The sequence below is a fragment of the Lissotriton helveticus genome, chromosome 2_1, assembly GCF_964261635.1.
Source record: "Lissotriton helveticus chromosome 2_1, aLisHel1.1, whole genome shotgun sequence".
Classification (NCBI taxonomy): Eukaryota; Metazoa; Chordata; class Amphibia; order Caudata; family Salamandridae; genus Lissotriton; species Lissotriton helveticus.
Genome location: NC_136059.1, coordinates 547595603 through 547612056, shown reverse-complemented (window position 1 = coordinate 547612056; position 16454 = coordinate 547595603). Strand labels below are relative to the sequence as shown.

General features: G+C 49.8%; 1 protein-coding gene across 2 annotated transcripts in view; it reads right to left on the bottom strand.

Annotated features, from left to right (window-relative positions):
• The window catches only part of AP3B1 (adaptor related protein complex 3 subunit beta 1), a 1831130-nt gene that overhangs the window by 776365 nt on the left and 1038311 nt on the right, over positions 1-16454 (bottom strand). The window lies entirely within an intron of this gene.

The window sequence follows — 16454 nt, the reverse complement described above, 5'->3', positions numbered from 1 at the left end:
CTTGCGCCACGTCCGAGTTCAGACGCCATTCGTGATCCATCATGCACCGACGGCTGAGCTCGTCCGCCCTGGCGTTCAGAGAACCTGCCAGGTGTTGAGCCACCAGGGTCACGCCCTGGCGTTCCAGCCCTTGCCAAAGGCGAAGAGCCTCTTGACAAAGGATCCACGACCCCACACCGCCCTGTTTGTTGCAGTACCACATGGCGGTGGTGTTGTCCGTGAACACCTGCACTACACTCCCTCGTACAGAGGGGAGGAATGCCTTCAGTGCTAGACGAATCGCCCTGAGCTCCAACAGGTTGATGTGGAGCCGGGCCTCCGCCGGAGACCAGAGGCCTCTGATCTCCGCCTCTCCAATGTGGCCTCCCCAGCCCTGGAGGGACGCATCCGTCACAACTACGTGCTCCGGTTGGGGTAGGGAGAGGGATCTGCCGCTGACCCAATCGCGGTCTGTAAGCCACCACTGCAGCTGTCTCGCAGTGCCCTCCGAGATCAGGACGTGGTCGGATAGGTTGCCCTGATGCTGGGCCCACTGAAACTTCAGGTCCCACTGCAGAGCCCGCATCCGCCACCTGGCGTGATGCACCAGTAGGATGCAGGAGGCCATCAGCCCCAGAAGCCGCAGCGTCAACCTGACCGAGACCCGGGATAATGGCTGAAAGATGGGAATCAGAGCCTGAATATCCCGGACCCGCTGTTCGGGTGGGTAAACCCGAAATTGCGCCGAGTCCAGAACCGCTCCGATGAAGAGGAGCTTCTGAGAGGGACACAGGTGTGACTTCGGCACATTGATGGAAAACCCCAGCTGGTGCAGGAGGTCTGCCGTCGTCTGGAGGTGGCCGACGACTGTTTGGGGCGAGCCCGCCTTCAACAACCAGTCGTCGAGGTAGGGGAAGACTGAAACACCTAACCGACGCAGATGAGCTGCGACCACCGCCATCACTTTCGTGAACACCCGTGGGGCGCTGGTAAGGCCGAAGGGGAGCACGGTAAATTGAAAGTCCTAGTGGCCCACCATGAACCGCAGGTAGCGCCGGTGGGCAGGCAGGACGGGGATATGAAAATAAGCGTCCTGCAAGTCCAACGCTACCATCCAGTCTCCTGGGTCCAGGGCAGCAAGAACCTGAGCCAGTGTCAGCATCTTGAACTTCTCCTTCCGGAGGAAGCCGTTGACGTTCCGTAGATCCAAGATAGGGCGTAGGCCCCCTTTGCCCTTCTTGGGTACCAGGAAGTAGTGGGAGTAGCAACCACACCCTACTTCTGGCCCAGGAACGCGCTCGATGGCCCCCTTGGCCAAGAGGGCCGTAACTTCCTCCTGCAGAAGTCGCAAGTGATCCCCCGATACACGGTGGTTCTGCGGTGGCATGGCTGGAGGAGTCGCCTCGAAGGGGAGGGAGTAGCCCCTTCGGACGATTTGCAGCACCCACCTGTCCGAAGTGACGGTGCACCAGTGGAGGTGGTGATGGCGAACCCTGCCTCCAACTGGCGTCACATGGGCCTGAAAGCACGGACTAGGAGGGTTTTGAGGCGGATGCTGCGGGGGAAGGTGTGGACTGACCTCGCCGTTGCCCCCGACCGTCCGGACGGCGGTTCCCACGGCCGCCACCGCGTTGGGTATTGCCCTGCGGTGCGTGGCTGGCGGCGCGTGTGGGCGCACCCCTTCCGTGGCCACGAAAGGAGTGATAGGCAGCCGGTTGCTGGCGCTGGCCCCAAAGGCCTAAGGACTTGGCCGTAGCCCTGGAGTCCTTAAAACGCTCAAGCGCGTGGTCTGCCTTGTCGCCAAAGAGGCGACGGCCATCGAACGGCATGTCCATAAGAGTGTTCTGGACATCTGCCGAGAAGTTGGCGGACCTCAGCCAGGCGTGGCGTCTGACCGCCACCGTCGTTGCCATCGCTCTGCCTAGCGAGTCGGTGGTATCCAGCCCACACCTAATCGAATATTTCGCTGCATCCCGGCCTTCCACAAGGGCTTGGCCGAGTTTGGCCCGTACCTCCAACGGACACTCTGGCAGCACTTCCGCGACCTTATCCCACACTGAGTGGGTGTTACGTCCCAAGAGGCAGGCGGTGTTGGAAGAACGCAGGCCGAGGCTCAGGGATGTGAAGATCTTCTTCCCATACTGGTCATACCTCTTGGATTCCCGATCCGGCGGGGCCGACGGGAATGCGGTTTGGGAATTGGAGGCCTGGATGACCAGGCTCTCAGGGGTGGGGTGGGTGGACAGGAAACATGGGTCGCCCGGGGCTGGGCGGTGGCGCCTGGCCACGTTCCTATCTACGGGCGAACCCGTAGCGGGCTTGGACCAAGTGCCCAAAAGAACGTCAGTCAAGGCCTCATTAAAGGGCAGCAGAGGCTCGGCCGAGCTTGACTGCGGTTTAAGGACCTCAGTGAGGAGGTTAGTCCTCACGGCCGCGACGGGGAGCTCAAGGCCCAAGGCCTTGGCAGCCCTCATCAGCACCACACCATATGTTGCCCCCTCCTCCGAAGCCACGGTAGGAGGGGAGACAAACCCAGTGTCTGGAGAGGTGTCCAGGCCACTGGCCTCCCCAAGGTCTTCTGTCCAGTCCTCACGAGACTGACACTCTCTGGTCAGAGGGTCCTCAGACCCCTTCCAGTCCTCCTCCTCACCCATCTCCTGAGAATCAGGGTCTTCAATTAATGGGGCCTGTTCGTAAAAGTGAAATTCACCCAAGGGCGTCTGGAGCGGCACCCAGCGGGGCCGTCCCGACGGCTGAACAGGAATAGGGATAGGACCGGGGCCGGCGCCGGAGGGGACACCTGAGGGTCCGACGCCGGGGAGGTCGTAAGATCCACCGGCGATGAACCAGATCCCGAAGGGGGGCCAGCGGCGCCGGGCCCAAAGGCGCCGGCGGCGTCGGAACAACTGGACCCCTCGGCGCCGGGCGCCGGGCCCGAAGGCGCCGGCGGCGTCGGGATAACAGGGAGCTGCGGCGCCGGGCCCGAAGGCGCCGGGGGTGTCGGGACCGAAGCACCCGACGGCATCGGGGCCGGAGGCGCCAATCCGCTAGGACTCCCAGACGGGTCCGCGGAACCCGTCGGAGGAGAAAGGTTCCTCATGGCCATGAGGAAGCGCTCGATCTCCTCCGGCGTCGCGTTCAGCCCAGGGACCGGAGGGTATGGAGCCGGACGCGGCGCCCGCGGCCCCGACGGAGCCGCGTGGGCGGTGTCACCCGAACCCCCGGCCGCATCGTGCGAGCGTCGGGGGGGAGTCCGAGGAGCGATGACGCCGCTTGGACTTCTTGTGCCTCTTACCTGACGACGACTTCGACCCGGAGGAGTGAGGCCTACCCTCGGAGCTGTGGTGGCTCCGGGCCGGCGACCTGTCCCTCGACCTCCCGTGGGAACGGGACCTCTCACGGCGCAGGACCGACTGTCGGAGTTCGAGGCGCCTACGGGACCGCTCCCGCCTGGCTTTCGAAGAGAGGGCCCCACAGTCGGAGCAGGCCTTGTCGTCGTGGTCGACGCCCAGACACGACAAGCAGACGCGGTGAGGACCCGTGACCGACATCAGCCGGTCGCAATCATCACAAGGCTTGAACCCGGGCATCCCTAAGGCACCGATCGGAGTCGTAAAGACTCGAAACAGGATCAAAAAAGTTAGTCAAAAATTACTAGGGTTACTGCTTTTTCCAGATCTGCGCTTGCTGGCGCGGAAAAAAGAAGAACTGACGTCAGCTCGCGGAGGCGGCGTCTAAGTACTCCGACGACGTCATCACGGCGCCCACGACGCCGACGACGGACGCGGAGCCGCAGACGACGCCTACCGACGCGCAAGGGTACTGCTACGCAAAATTTTCCGGATCCAGTCTGACGCCTGGGGATATTCTAAGGTAAGGAATCTAATACTAACGTGTCTCTTTCAGATAGGGGAAGACTGGAACCCTTGAGCTGCGACTACCGCCATCACTTTTATGAACACCCGAGGGGCGCTGGTAAGGGGAGCACGGTAAACTGAAAGTGCTCGTGGCCTACCGTGAACCGCAGGTAACGCCAGTAGGACGGGGATGTGAAAGTAAGCGTCCTGCAAGTCCAACGCTACCATCGGGTCTTCAGGGTCGAGTGCAGACATGACCTGAGCTAGCGTCAACATTTTGAACTTCTTCTTCCGGAGGAAGCGGTTGACGATCCTGAGATGCAAGATAGGACACAGGCCTTTGTCCTTCTTGGCATCAGAAAGTAGTGGGAATAACAACCACAACCTACTTCTGGGACAGGAACTCGCTTGATGGCACCCTTGGCCAAGAGTGCCGAAACTTCCTGTTGGAGAAGGGCCAGAAGATCCTCCAACATGGGTTGGTACTGAGGTGGCATGGATGGAGGGGTAGCCACGAAGGGAAGGGAGAAGCCCCTTCGGACTATTTGCAAAACCCACCTGTCCGACGTGATGGTGCGCCAGTGGGGGGGTGATGGCAAATCCTGTCACCCATTGGCGATTGGTTGCCCTGAAAGGTTGGACTAGGAGGATTTGGAGGCTGCAGCAGAGGGGGCTGTGGTGGACTGGCCCACCTGCTGGCCCCCAGATCCACGGCGGTGGTTCCCACGTCCCCAGCCGCGCATGGGCTGAACAGCTTGCGCTAGCCTGTGGCCCTGGGCGGGACATGCCGAGGTACTCCTTCCGTAGCCATGAAAGGGGTGGTGGGGAGGCCCAAGGACTTGGCCATAGCCCGAGTGTCCTTAAAGAGCTCCAGTGCGTTGTCTGCATTGTCGCCAAATATGAGACAGCCATCAAAGGGCATGTCCATAAGAGTGGATTGGACATCCCCTGAAAAACCAGTCGACCTCAACCAGGCGTAGCGTCGAAGGGCTACCGATGTGGAAATCGTCCTGCCTAGTGAATCGGCGGTATCTAGCCCCCAGCGGATAGTAAACTTTGATGCGTCTCTCCCTTCGGCAACTGCACGGGAGAGAACGGCCCGGCCCTCTTCCGGGCACTGAGGCAGTATTTGCGCCACCATATCCCACACGGAGTGGGTATAATGGCTCAACAGACATGCGTTGTTTACCGACAGCAGACCCCAGCTGAAGGAAGAAAACAACTTCCCAAAATGGTCCAGCTTTTTGGATTCCCTATCAGGTGATGCATTAGGGAATGCGCCTTTGGAGGTGGAGGCATGGACCACCAAGCTCTTAGGGTGGGGTGTTGGGAGAGGGATGATGGGTTGCCAGTGGCCGGGCGGTGGCGTCGGGCAATCATCCTATCCACAGGAGCCCCTGTGTTGGACCTGGACCAGGTGCCCAAAAGGATGTCAATGAGGGCTTCATTAAACCGTAGCAGGGGCTCCGAAGAGCTCGCTGGTACTTGAAGCACATCTGTCAGGAGGATAGTACGGACTGCCAATGGAGGTAGCGCGAGGTGGGGAGCCTCGGCCGCCTTACGCAACACCACGGTGAAAGACACTCCCTCCTCCATAGCCACGATAGGAGGAGACAACAAGCCAAGGTCTGGTGAGGTATCCAGACCACTTGGTTCCCCAAGTTCCTCTCTCTAGTCCAGTTCGTAGCCCAACTGGTCAGTTAGAGGGTCTCCAGACCCCTCCCAGTCCTCCTCCCCCTCTTTTGGCTGCAAATCTGGTATAAAAGAGCCAGGGTAGAACAAGGGCACAAAAATACCAGTCGGCGTCAGTCGACGCCGGTCCGGTTCCGTGTCTACATCGAGGTGGAGGCCGGGCTCGATGTCGGCTGAGGACACAGCCGACACCAGCTGCGGAGGTGGTGATGGTGGTGGAATCGGTGCCAGGGGTGGTGTAACAAGGTCGACCGGCGTCAATCCAGATCCAGGCTTGGAATCCAAGGGGACCCTGCATTGCCGAAGCCGCCAGCATTGATGGCCTAGGGACCCCAACCGAGTCCGCAGGGCCCGAAGGCACGCCGGCAGAGTCGGGCTGCCCAAAGATGGCATGCATCGATTTGTAAAATTGATGAAGCTAGGCAGGGGTCGCTCCAGATCCCAGGAAGGGAGGGAAGCCCAGAGTCGACCCTTCGGGCTCCACACGTGGAGTGGCACCACCCTCATCCCTCGTCACGTCGGCCGATGGACGGGAAGAAGTCGAAGCGCGGCAATGCTTCTTCTTGTACTTCGACTTACCTGACCCCGAGTGCGAAGACTTGGAAGAAGAGTGATGGTGATTACTCCATGACCAGTCCCTCGACCTCCCACGCGACAGGGACCTTAAACGGTGCAGAGCCGACTGCTGGGCCTCGAGAAGCTTTTGTGACCGCTCCCGCAAAGACTTTGGATTCATGGCCTGGCAGTTCGAGCACAAGTTGGGGTCATGGTCGAAGAGTGCGGATCAGTCACCGACATTAGTCGGCTACAAGAACCATAAGCCTTGAAGCCGGGCATCCCTGACGTGCACCAGGAGTTGAAGATTCGAAAACGAAGTTGACAAAAGTCGGCAAAAAGTTAGTCAAAAAGTGACTGGAGGTACCGCTCTCTCCGGATCTGCACTGGCTGGTGCGGAAATAGAAAGAACGGACGTTCCCAAACGAGGGCGGTGTCTAAGTAGCTACTGCGACGTCATCCCGGCGACCACGACGCCAACGACGAACACAGAGCCAACAGAAGCCACCTTTCGACACGCAGGGGTACTGCTGACGAAAAGCTTTCCTGATCCAGTCTGACGCTTGGGGGTAACTCTAAGGTAAGGAATCTATAATTAACTGTTTCTTTCAGATATCCCACACCAATTGATCCACTGGTCACTGTCTTTGGACTGCGGACGATGGATTCGGGAGGCAAAGCTTTGGCATTTAGCGTTCTCTGGTGTTGCAAATAGGTCTAAGTCTGGTTGCCCCCATTTTTGGAAGAAAGGGTGTAGGACCTGTATATTGAGTTTCTATTTGTGTACATGTACGGTGTCCTGCTGAGGAGATCCACCAATATGTTGTCCACTTCTGGAAGGTATTGTGTGCACAACTGAATGTTGTGTTGTAGAGCAAACTTCCAGATTTTTTGTGCTAGGAGACAACTGTAGACTCCCCCCCCCCCCCTGTTTTTGCAGATAATACATGGTAATCATGTTGTATGTTTTGATTAAGACTACTTTGCCTATCAGGTGAGGAAAGAATGCGTTCACCTCTAGATAAACAGCTCACAGCTCTAGGTGACTGATCAGTAGAAGGGATTGACCGTGTCCAATACCCATGTACAAACATTTGTTGTAGGTGCGTTCCCCATCCAGTCATTGATGAGCCCGTTGTTATGGTTATTTGCGGAATTCGGTCTACACATGGCCGTCCCTGTAATAGATTTCTGGAGCTCCATCATTGCAGAGATTGGCAAACGTGATGGCTGTTCATCAAAAGGTTGTCCAATTGACCCTCCACTTGAGACCATTGTTGCCTTAAGCATTGTTGTAGAGGGTACATATTGAGTCTGGCATGAGGTACTATAGCTATATATGGTGCCATTGTTTCAACGAGACGCATAACTGTTCTCACTGATAACCAATTATAAGGATGAATTTGAGGCACCAGGTTGTTGAATGTTTGTATCCAACTGTATTTGGGTAGGATACTGCTGTACAATTCAGTATTGCTCCCAAGTAAGGCTCCATTTGAAGAGAATACATGTGTGACTTTACTGCATTTATTGTAAAACCTAGTTGATGTAGTAAATGTATTGCTGTTTGTGTGCATTGCAAACATTAGTGATATCTGTTGCTTTTGATAAGCCAGTCGTCTAGATATGGAAAGACGTGTATGTTTGACTTAAGTGGCTTTTACCACTGCTAGACATTTGGTAAACACCCTGGGTGATGTGGTGTCCCCGAACGGAAACACCTCGAATTAAAAGTGTTGTCTGTTGAAGGCAAACCGGAGGTATTGCCTGTGAGCTGGGTGAACTTGTATGTGAAAATATGCATCTTTTAGGTCTAATGAGGTCATGAAGCCTCCCTGTTGAAATGGTATGACGTCTTGAAGAGTGACCATATGAAAATGTTCTGAAGGGATGTATTTGCTTAGAGGTCTGAGGTCTAATATGGATTTAGAGCTCCATGTTTTTTGGGTATAAGGAAGTAAAGAGAATAGACTCCTGTACCTTGCTGTTGTGGTGGCACTCGTTCTATTGCTCCTCTGTTGAGTAAAGCTTGAATTTCCTCTTTGAGTAGTTTTTGATGGTTTGTTGACGATCTGTGAGTGTGAGGTGGAATGTTTGGAGGTGTTGAAGGGAGCTTCTGACAATAACCATGATGAATAATATCCAACAACCATTGATCGGATATGATATTTATCCATGCCGGAAGGAAGTATTGTAATCTTCCCCCAACAGGTGCTGTGTGATCTGGGGGAAATGATAGGTGAGTCAAGCCTTGGTGTTGGTGGAGGGATTGTTTTTTGTTAAAACCTCCTTTACCTCTGCCTCTATTATTGTTTCCTCTGTAGAACCCCCTATAATATCCTCTAGGAAATGCTGTTTGAGTGTGTGTTTTTTTATAGGAGGTGCATATGAGGAGCAACGAAAAGTGCCCCTTTGAGATTGTGTTTGTAGGGCTCCTAATGACTTAGCGGTCTCACTGTCTTTTTTTATTTTTTTCTAAGAGAGTTTCTACCTGCGGTCCAAAAAGATGCTCTCCAAGGCCTTGTAAATTCTGTTGTACTTCTGGTTTAAAACCAGATACTCTTAACCAGGCATGTCTTATTAATATAAGGGTAATGTTTATTCCTCTAGCCGCTGTATCAGCAGCATCAAGGGCACATCTTACATTTGTATGAGAAATACGTTTACCCTCTGATTAAATTTGTTATGACCTGTTTTTATGTTCTTCTGGGAGATGTAAAATTTCTTCCATTTTGTCCCAGTGTGCCCCATCATATCTTGACAATAGGCCTATTGAATTGGCAATGCTCCAATGACTGGATGATTGAGCTGCCACACTTTTTCTCCTGCATCTATGCGTTTGCTCTCTTTGTTTGGTGGTGGAGCTTCACCAGTTGCCTTGGAGTTTGCTCTTTTGCGAGAGGCAGCCACAACCAAAGAGACTGGTGTAAATTGGCTCCTAATGTAATTAGGGCCTGCTGGAGAAGAGTTCTATTTTTTTTATCAACTCTAGGAGTGATCATTCTAGATGTGACAGGGTTATTGGATATATCAGCATTATACATGAGCATTCCTTTTAAGATATAGGAGATGTTGTGTAGATTTTTGTGTTGAAGAAAGAGCCTCAAACAAAAAATCACCCTCTATTCCTTCAGTATGTAATGGTACCTAATGGAAATTAGCTGCCCTACTGATAAGATCATGAAATGTAGTGTTACCATCTGGTGGGGAGGGTTTAGATGAAAAAAGTTAGGGATCTGTATTTTCTGGTCGATCAGTATCAATAGTATACCAGTCATCCTGTAGTGGTATTGACTGCTAATCATCATCCCTCCCATGTGTAGTGAGGAGGACTAAAGTGAAGTGGACTAGTGGCTTAATCCTGTTATTTCCTTGTTTTTATAGGAATGTCTATTGCTTCCTAAAAAGATAGTTGTCTTTTAGCAGGTTGTGCATGCTCATGAGAGGGCCTGGTGAGTATCCTTCCTTTATCAGGATTGATTACTAAGTGTTTTTGTCGAGAATCACTTTGCTGGTGTAATTGCTTGGGTCCTGGATGTACAGTCTGTGGAGAATGAGCAACTGGTTGCCTTTTCGACTCCGAAAATAGTTTTTCTCCTGCATTTTTGTGAGCAGATTTTTTCTGTTCCGAAGCTTTGGCTTTCACTGCGGAATCAGAGCGCTTGTTCAGATCCAAGGGTTTCAGTTCTGAAGATGTAGATGCATCTGATTCTGAATGTTTTGGTGGCGAAATCAAGGACTCTGAGGTAGTCTGCTTCCATGGCCCGAAGGTAGTGGAGGCCCAACAGCAGACTTTTGGATTGTCTGTGGTTTTGGATGGGGCAATTTACTTAAGGTTTGTTGCCCTGATGTGAGGGTATCTTGTTCTTCTTCAGAATTGGAGTGGTTCTGGAGAGAAATTACCATCATCAGCAGCTGACAGATATGCCTCAGTTTCTGTTTCCAGCTCCTCCGAACCGAAAATGTCTGGTGTCTTATTGATGCTCCATCAATACATTTGTAGTCTCTGGCTTTCCGATCTCGTAGAGTTTTCGTCGACCTGAATGATTTACAGGCCTCACAGGTTTGTTCTTGATGATCAGGAGATAGGCATGTACTACACATCTTGTGCAAATCAGTATGTGGAAATTTAGCATGGTAGGAAGGACAAAATTTAAAAGGTATCCGTTCCATCACCTTTTGGTCGTTTTAATATACAAAAATTATAAGAGAATTCTTGCCCCAAGACACGAAGGCCCCGAAGTGTAGTGTAGTTCCTATATTCCCAATAGGCTCTGCCCATTGGAATAATATATCCTATAGATTTGACGTATGACTTAGGTCGATTAGGTCTCTATCGAATATATTAGACTTAATTGTGAGTGCCAGCTAGCTTAGAGGTCACTAGAAACTTTCTTGAATAAACAAGAAGGGATTAGTTTCTGACAACCGCATAAACATGACAACTTTGTTTCCCCAAGAATAAAACTAATCTTCAGAGTCGTGGAAACAATAGATAGATATTTTACACAGTCAATCGTGCATGCTTCGTTTCATCAGAGGTGCAGAGAAATAGAGAGAGACGGGCGTTTTCAATAAAAGGGTTTATTGAACAGTCTTCTTTCACATGCAAGATAAGTGAACTGCTACAATCGTAATACTGGTTGCAAAGTATAATGCGTACAGTAGGAAGAGTATTATGAAATAATACTGTAAAAGCATTGTATGGTTTCTTAAACCATTAAACCATAGATAAATACATACATAAATAACAAAGGCTAAAAAGTACTCAACTGGTGCTTCTAAAATACGCCTACCGGAATGTACCTAAACTAAGTCTAGTACGAGGGAAGAAGTAAGTGAGGTGTAGCATAGGTTAATTTTTCTTTGCTAAGAATCTATCCAAGATTTCTCTTAGGGTCTAATCAGCTCCGTACCTTGGTTTTAGAATGAAGGAGGTCTGGTATCTCTGTCTTGGGACTCGATTTCCCAACACCCCGCAAGGGGAGCTTGGAAACACTGAAGCTGGATTCTCGCCGGGAGAAATGCAGCCTCTCGATCAGTGCGTCAGCTGGAGGGTAGGTTTCCTTCGGCGCTTGCTGTAGCGAGCTGCGTCGGGCAAGTAGATAGTCGAGAAGCTCCGAACCACCGTGTGTTTGCTAGGGCAAGTGTAGTCATATTTATACCTTAAAGGTGCCTAGTATGATGTAAAGTCGGACATAATAACGTCATCAAAGAACCCCAAGTAGTTCTTTGAAAACTCCATGAATTCTTGGACAAATCGATATTCAAGCAAGGGGATGTCCCTGACTGCTGAAGCAGAGTTTTCCAAGAAATCGTTGTGGCTTTTTGGAACGAGTGGAAGTAGCCATGCCTGTATTTGGACTGCATGGGCTATGTCTAAATATGGTTATGATTTCTATGCCTATATAAGGGCAATGTGAATTGTACCTATATAAGGGCATGAATCGGTAAATTACGCTTGGATCCTAAGATGCTGCACAACAGAAGAGTGCAAAGGAATCTAGTCCCCCCCGGACGAAATCGGTGTTAAAAAAGTTAACATCTAAATATGGATTGAATCTCAATCTAAAACAATTCAGACGGTATTAGAAAAGGATCCTAATGATGGTGTCGACCGGAGCAGAAGAGCACATGACAGAACCGGGAAAAAAAACTATCTAACAATGGAGTCGATGACCATGCGCACTGCAAGCAATAGGAGGAGTCACTGTAACTCGTGAATCAAAAGAATTCTTCAAAGAAAACTAACTTCCACACTTCTGCGTCCAACACTCAATGGCAGACTTATGCTAAGTATGTGTATCTACAGCCACACATACCCAAACATTTATATATATGTATAAATATAAACACACATATGGTCGGCAAAGGGTAGTTATAGTTTTTTTTATTTTTTTTATTTTTTATATAAAGGTCTTTTATTGAACAAATCGCAGTCTTGCACAGCCTCTCAGCTACAACCCTGGGGCCTGCGGCTTGTCGTTAATGCGCAATTTACACAGCTATTATGCCAACATCCCAGGGGGCAGGCAGCGTTACAGAATCAAAATATTTAAGGACCTACGTATGCCTCATGTGTTTTTTGTGTGCTAAAAAACAGCTAACTTAAAACTGTTTTAACTTACTGTGGTCAGGGGTTTACATAGCATATATAAAAGTCTGATGTCTAACATGAATGAATGTTACAGTTAGATGCAGTATCCATCTTATCGGTAGGCTCCTGGTCTGCCATCTCTCCCATCCAAACCAACTGTACGTCCTGTAATTCTAGGCACCCCTCTGATCTCACATCAAAGAGAGCTCCGCTGAATGTGTACTACAAACGACAAATTAATGGACTGAGGTGCCAGTATCATCTTCAGGTTCTGCGGTGGTCACGTCTTCAGGCTCCGCAGCCCTGTTAAGCAAATATGTTGTGTATAGCCCTCAGAAGTTTTTAGGTCTACTCCGGGGCGGGAGCAGCTCGCTGAAATTCTCAGATTGTGTACAGCAATAAAGCATATTGTGTGACCATTGTGATATAGTAGGATTAGGTACTCTCAACCAGCACATTGCGACCCTCCACTTTGCCATGAAAAGACCGATGTCCACTAGTCTGCGTATCGCTTTAGGCAACTTTTTTAGAATATCCTAAAAGAGCTAATGCAGGATCAGGAGAGAGCTCCGTGTCACCAATTTTCCCCAATTCTAGAAAGATAGTTTCCCAGTATTTAAATACCCCCGGGCACTGCCACGCTAGATGCATAAAATCCGCTGTTGGTGCGTGACATCTGTCGCATGCCGAATTGTCCCTTAAACAGTACCTATATAGTCTCTCTGACTATAGTACACTCTATTTACGAACTTGAATTGTATCAGTCTATGCCTACCATGTAACAAGATACGTCTCATGTTAGTGCAGCAGTAGGTCTACATAGAGTCATCTTTTGTAAGTTGCAAATCTCGTTGCCAGGCAAGCCTGGCTTTAGTATAGTGGTTTGCTCTGTGAGACATAGCTAACATATATATATTAGAGACTATCTTGCGAGGGGTCTTAGTTTTAATGATATATGACAGTTAAATCACCTCCGGGGGTTCATTTAGGGTTCATTTAGGTCATCCCCCAACAAGTCACGCAGAGCCCAAACTCTTTAGTACTGAAAACGCTGCAGCAAGTTACCAGGCACTGCAATGTCCGCAGCCTCTTCCCACGTTTTAACCACTCTATCTTGAAACAGGTCTCCCACGGTCAATATATTCAATGTATGTATCATACGCGTAACCCCACTTTCCATTCAAGGGGCCAACCAAAGGGTCCATTCAAAGCCGGTGAATACAGTAGTGCTCCCGCCTGCAGTTGCAATAAAGTATGCCAGGCGTGGCGTGTCGAGTTAATGGAGTCTAGGATCCTAGTTCTGCGATCTGAGGGTTCGAATATCGGGGCCGGAAGGGGGAGTGGATCGGCAAAGAATTTTTCCATGCGGAGAAACGGAATGTCCGGCGCGCCATGAATCCAATAATAAGCTTGAGCACCTTGTGCCGCTCTGTAATATAAAATAAAATCTTGCGCGCGCAATCCCCCCATGTGATATGGTAGTGTGAGTATCTGCCTTTGCACACGTGCTTGTTTGCCTGCCCAAACCAGTTTTATCAATGATTTGTTGACTCTGTGAAAGAAAGAAAGAGCGGGGCAAGACAATTGGGATATTCATAACAAGCATTTGCAATGCAATAGGTCTCGCATTAGGAAAGTTTGAGCTATTGGTATTGTAAATGGCAAAGTTTTTATTTATGGTTGTTTTTTTTTTAAATACCTAAATTAATAGCTTTGTCATTTACAATGCCAATAGTTATAACTTTCGCAAATGTGATACCTATAGCATTTGTAATGCAATATGTTTTGTATTTACATGACTTAGATGTATTGATATTACAAATAACAATGGCGTTTGGAAAGGGTCTGGCATTTTCTAAATGTGTTGGTTCCATAACACTATGGGTGTTTAAAATTCATGTAACTTTAGTGAAGCGGCGCCACTGGCAAGCGCTCCTGTTGTGAAACTCATTCCAGCACTTTTAGAAACCACAGAGCACTGACGTAGCCTGTCTATTAAAGCCAGCCGAGGCTTTTATCTTCCCTCAAGCCCTGCTGCCAGCGTGGACCCATACACCTCTATGTACATAAGAAACCCTCAGGGACCATCAGTGAGTCGAAAGCTACTTCCACTAATCTGTTGCTCAGCTGCGAGTGCCAGCGCGTGGGAGGGAACACCAAACAGTCCTCGCGACTCAAACTTCCAAACAGTGACGTCTTTGGCATCCTGGGCCGAGCCAGGACTATCGAGCAACCTACAAGGAAAGACGAGAATAGGTATCCGCTTTTGCACAGCCCCGACTGCGTGCCAAAAACCGACTTTTAACAAAATAACGAACACGCAACTCTTCTAGAAACAACCTCGCTAACAGGACGTAACAACATTCCACAAGCGCACTTATCAGCGCCCTGGGACACCGCAGTTTGTAGCGTACAGCCTATACGTGCGGTAATATGATTATTATTGTTAGACATAATACTATTCATCTTCATCTTCTCATTATTATAATTAGTAATAATAACAAGAATAAAAGAACAAGGATAATAACGGTTGTAATAATTCGAAAACTACTACTAATAATACCAATCAAAATAAGTATTGATGATAGAAGACGTTACACACTTCAGCACGAGCTACTCCTGCTCCGCAAATAATCAGTTCTTAAAAAGCTGGAAAAAAATCACAAATACAGTTAGCACTATAGAACTTTCAAGCTCTTAGCAATTCAAGTTCTAACGTCCTGTACATAGGAGCATTAGTAATTGTTATCAGTCATATAATTGTCACCATATTTGCCAAAGTTGTAGCCTTCTGTACAGTCTCAGTCCAAACATTCAAAATATTGCAGAAACCAACATTTGTGAGACACGGCGCCTGTTGCTGGTTCTTTCCAGTAAACTCTGAGCCGGGAGAACCCTACCTTCTGCGGCAAGTGGCTGTCTCCAGGCACGCGGGAGGAAGCGTAGACGCCTGTGTCTGGCAGCGTGCATGCATACACTCTGACTGGTGCTGAACTCTGAGTGAAAGAAGCTCAGCGCACTCCTCGACTGCTGACGTCACAGGCTCCTACGCCTTCTTTTTTTTTTAGCCTTTCTTGGGCGAGGCTTGGCAGCAGCTCCTTAAACGATATTCATACACTCCATAGCTAGTCTACAATTAGTGAGCAATAGAGCCAATTAAATTCAGTAGTCATTTACAGTAATTTCTGTACATCTAAGCTTTACTTTATCCCGGTCACTCGATAAAAAACTCTAATCAAGCCAGTTACTTTGATGGAGTGAATTGACCATATAAAAGAGAAGTCAAAACGAAACCTAAGAGCCGCGCGCGTGAGCTTCTACCGTAGACAGCTCACGTCGCGCGGCTCTTAGGTTTCGTTTTCCAAAGCGCATGCCAGGGTCGCGCGCGCACACATGCGCGCTCACGAGGTCAAATCCGCGAGGGATAGCGCGTGCACCTCCCTGTCCCATTTACAAAAGTATACTAAAGTATACATGAGGTCCGTTCGCTACGCTCGACCTAAAATGTTTGTCAGAAAGGTGCTATAGAGAGAGGAGGCGCATTGTTGGTGAGTGGTAGTGAGGGAATTGTGGTAGGGGGCGCCCAAAAAGCTGTTGCACCGTGTGCGACCAGTACTAGGGCCAGACCTGGCTGGGAGTCCAACCCAGTTACTCAGTTTGGCACATAATGCTTCCCACAGACCACTTTGTCCTGCTTTAAGTGGTTCACGGTGCCTTCTCCTTAAAGGGCAATGCTGAGAACTTGCAGCTGTGCTGGTGATTACTTAGTGCAATGGAAATGGGAGGGCGCGTTGGGCCGTGTTGAGGAGGGTGAGGAAGGGGGAGGTGGCGAGTGTTAGAGGGAGGCAGGTTTCTGAATGTGCATTTTCAGAGACTGCTGATGTTTCTCCACCTCACTTCTGTTTTCTTTCATCTCCTCCACATTCCCACGGGAGAAGGCGAGTGCAAGAGTTTCGGAGACTGGTACAGAAAGGAACAGAGGCTAGGAAGCGCCAATTCCCTCCCACGGAGGCCGCACGAAATGAAACGCTTGAAAAACTAATGTCATGTTACTTCAAGGCACTAGATTAAATATTAGCTACATTTGCTGTGCGCTTAGTGCTCATGAAAGCCAAGCCAGTGGCACAGAGGACAGAAACGGCCTATAAACTGATTTAGCATGCAATGTAAACTGGTAAACGTATGTCCCAATGTATTAAGTCGTGTTTCCCCAAGCAGTAGGGGCATACTGCAAGATATCTGGAAAACACCAGGCATGCTAATGTGAATGACAT